Raw genomic sequence first — 4307 nt, 5'->3', positions numbered from 1 at the left:
AATTCACTGAAGATGAGGAAAAATTGAAGAAATCACCAAACATTTTCAATGATAATGACAAATTTCTTAAGAAGGTTCACTAAATTAGTTGCACAGTGCTCTGTAATACATACATGAGTGTGAAACCATGCTGGCTCATTCATCGGTGGAAAGTGGTCTGTGTGCACTGAAGTATATATGCATGAGTGCCATTAATAAAATCACAAACTGTTAAAGTCAACATGATTCTTACATTGCTCAAAATTACAAGTGATAGAATGTTAAATTTAAAGGAGAAACAGATTCCCTGAGGTGCATTTATAGCTTATGAAGTGGAAAATGTCATTGTATATATGAATTTGGCTGCACACTATACTCTAAGCATGCATCTGGGACTTATTTCCCAAGATCTTTACCTCTATACCTTTCATGAATTATATTTTCTTGTAACACTTAATATGGAGAAATGTAAAAAAATAATTGATATCCTTATGGTTGATACATGACTACAGAAACTTTATTTTTTCAGGTACATGATATGCAGAAAGGCTCCTTTTTATATCTGAGGAGCCTGTCAAACTCCAAACTGATTATCCAACATTGAATGGGTGTTCCAGAAATAGTATATACACAAACAACTTTATAAGGACTAGGCAGATTTTATTTTTATTTGTGATATATACATACATGCTATTATATCCATATATCCATATATGCATATATTATATATCCATATTATTTTACATGAATATCTATAGATAAATGTATTATAATTATTATGTACATATGTATATATGATGTACATTTTAAACACATATATACACACATATAATATTTATATATGCTAATATTGAAGATAAAGGATACCATGATATTGAGAGAAAACAAGAAAGATATATGATAAAGGGGTTGGCTGGAGAAAAGAAAATGTGGAAAATGACATAATTATAGTTTAACTTCAAAAATAAATGATATATTATTTTAAATTATCTGTCCGTTAAACTGATTACTTCTTGGTATCTTCTTTAAGAAAACACTTAGGTTAGAGAATAAAATTTGATACTGTTCACACCTAGTTGTAATCATTATTTTCTCTACTAGGGAGGTTTTTATAAGAAATGATATCTTTCCTAATAATCCAGAGAAGAATGAAGCTAATATTTCACAATAACAGGACTCTCAAAGTAGGTTTTGGGTAAGAACAAACCTTGGTTTATTTTTGCTGTTATGCATGACATCTACGTATGTTTTACACTTCCTATATGATGATATGATATTGTCATTATTCTGACTTAGGCCATGTACAGGTGACAAAGATATTTTATTTTAAAATCAACCTGAACTTCCCTTGAAAGTCTTTAACTAGCTCTCCTAGAAACCTCTGTTTTTCTGTAGACAAGTCTACTAGGTCTTGAACTAGAACCATTTGTTGTTGTTGATGGCTTGATTTGCAATCATACAGGATGTGTGTGTATGTGTGTGTGTGTGTATGTGTGTGTGTGTGTGTGTGTGTGTGTGTGTGTGTGTGTGTGTGTTCAATAGAGTATCACATTGTATCCCTGCCTGGCCTTGACTTTAGTATGTAGATTGGAACTCACAGATGTCTGCTTGCATTTTCGTCCCACGCACAGACACAAAAGGATTAAGCAACAATGACCAGCTTGAAATGTTTAATGAATGAACATTTATGGGCTTGTGGTGACTTCAGTGAGTCACATGCGGTCCACTTCAAGATGGCGGATGCAGAAGCCAAGTGGAGAACCTGAAGGGAAGCCAACATGTGGTAGAGTTACTAGCCAAAACATCCTAGTGTTTGGCCTCATAAACTAATTACTTTCCCAAAGAAGCATAAGAAGGAAAAAGACTGGAAGTCATTCCAAGAAGAAGATGTAGCTGAAATCCAACATGCTGAAGAATTTCTTATCAAACCAGAATCCAAAGTGGCTCAATTAGACACTTCTCAGTGTCCTTGTTACTAAAGAATTTTGATAAGCTAAATGTAAGAACAATACACTATACACCTATTCCTTGTAGTTCAAATCCTCTGAAGAGGGAGATTGAGGACTGTATCAGGACAGGTTTCATTAATCTTGTCAAGCCCTATAACCCCTCTTCCCATGAGGTGGCAGCCTGGATCCATCGAATACTTCAGGTAGAGAAGACTGACCACAGTGGCACACAGGATCCCAAAGTGACTGATTGTTTAATTGTGTGCATTGAACGAGTCACTTGTTTGGTAAAATCACAGCAGAGTGTAGGCAAAGAGAATGTTAGAATTGTCTGGCTGAACAATTGCAGGAGGTACTCAGCTTTCTAGGGCCCTAGAAACTCTGACAGGTACCCTGTTTCAGCGACCCCCACTTATTACTGCAGTAAAGAGGCAGCTCTGAGTAAGGACTATCTACGAGAGCAAAATGATAGAATATGATCCCGAAAGAAATTAGGAATCTTTTGCGTGAGCTGTGAAGCTAGCTGGCACCTACATTCGGACACTATGTGTACACCGTGGCTTGTTACTTGGAGTTGGTGGTCAGATGCAGGAACTTTGGAGGGTGCGTTCTGGAGTCATGAGTGAAAAGGACCACACAGTGATGATGCATGAAGTACTTGATGCTCAGTGGCTGTATGATAACCGTAAGGATGAGAGTTACTTGCAGCTTGTTTACCCTTTGGAAAAGCTGTTGACATCACATAAACATCTGGCTATGAAAGATGAATGCAGTGGATGCAATCTGCTAGGGGGCAGAGATCATGCTTCCTGGTGTTCTTCAATATGAGGATGACATTAAGGTCAACCAGGAGATTGTGGTCATTACCACTAAGGGGGAAGTTATCTGCATGGCTATCACATTGATGACTACAGCAGTGATTTCTACCTGTGACCATGGTATAATAGGCAAGATAAAGAGGGTGATCATGGTAAGAGACACTTATCCTTAAAAGTGGGGTTTAGGTCCAAAGGCAAGTCAGAAGAGGATGATGACCAAGCAAGGCCTTCTGGACAAGCATGGCATCCCACAAACAGTACCCCTGCCACATAGAAAAAGGATTTCATTGCCTATGATTCTGGCAAGAAAGCACTGGTTGCTGAAGCAATAAAACTCCTCAGCTAGCTGCTGAAGCAGTGAACCTCATAAAACGGAAGCTGGATAGTGAGAATGAAAGTGGTGAGACCTCTTCAACAGTACCCAGTTGAAGAAGGAAAAGGAGAATTAGAAGAAGGATTAAAAAGTCCAAAATGCTGCTAGAAAGTGGTGGCGATGCTGGAGATGGGGACAGCCATACTACCAAAAAGAAAAGAAGCAGGTAAAAGTGGTAGAAGAGATGTCTGAATAGTATAAGCCAGTTCTGGAAGCATTATGTCCATCTGGAAGGAGAAATAACAGCCTTATTGAAAACAGTTCTGGTACACTATTAGCTGCCACTTGTGAACTCAGTGGTTAGTTGGTATGGCCATCTCATCCTGTCCTGTCTTAAGGATAAAATCAGTTCTTTGCTACCAACCCCTGTGCTTGCTTGAAGAAGCCACACCTTTAGACATGGCACTGCCTAGTACTTATGTGCAGCTATTTACTGATGACCATTTTAGAAAATGCCATAACAGTCATCTCCTACTTTGTTTTTTTTAAAGTTGGTAAAAATTAAACCTGCTGAATAAAATGGTATGGAACCAATAAAAATGAACATTTATAGTGGATCATTTTCTCTCTATGCAAGATTTTTTAAGTAAAAGATTATATTGTATAAAACATGAAGAGAAAAAAAACATGAAGAAATTGAAACTCTCAAAAGCTTTTGTACTGAAGATTAATGATCTTCAAACATTCTGGGTATGAAGCTAATTGGAACTTTTTTTGTGCTCTGTGACAGGAAAACAAAATAGAAATTTTCTTAGTCTCCATATGCTACTATAATGTAATACAATGATGAAGTCATGCTTACATAACTAAAATATATTTCTCACAATTGTCGCTCTTTTCACCATGATGCCTTGAACTCAAGTCTCATGGAGAAGAATGTTCTGTCCTCCCACAGTTGGAAGCCGATGCAGAAAAGAGGAAAATTGTGTTCATAAAGTGTATACTTTTGAAAATTCATTCTTTATTAGACAATCCATTGTCAGCATGTGTATTTCATATTAAACATGGCTTCTTATTATGAAGAATTATGAGAAAATACTTTTATGATTTACAAATTATCCCAATTTTGATATTCTATTAATACAGTTAAAAACAAATATGTGTCTGAATTGTTTATGTATATTTTATACAAAAAAAGAAGAACTTGGGTTTCTAGCTGTGGCCTGAACCTTGCTGATTCCAGCCCAC

At 36.5% G+C, this 4307-nt stretch overlaps 1 pseudogene; it reads left to right on the top strand.

The window, feature by feature from the left end:
- The first annotated feature begins 1719 nt into the window (after positions 1-1719).
- Dkc1-ps3 (dyskerin pseudouridine synthase 1, pseudogene 3) lies at positions 1720-3315 on the top strand (annotated as a pseudogene).
- The last annotated feature ends 992 nt before the right edge of the window (positions 3316-4307 follow it).

Source organism: Rattus norvegicus, chromosome 5 (assembly GCF_021556685.1).
Source record: "Rattus norvegicus strain SHRSP/BbbUtx chromosome 5, alternate assembly SHRSP_T2T, whole genome shotgun sequence".
Lineage (NCBI taxonomy): Eukaryota > Metazoa > Chordata > Mammalia > Rodentia > Muridae > Rattus > Rattus norvegicus.
Note: the sequence above shows the minus strand (reverse complement) of the source record. Positions and strands in the feature narration are given on the sequence as shown.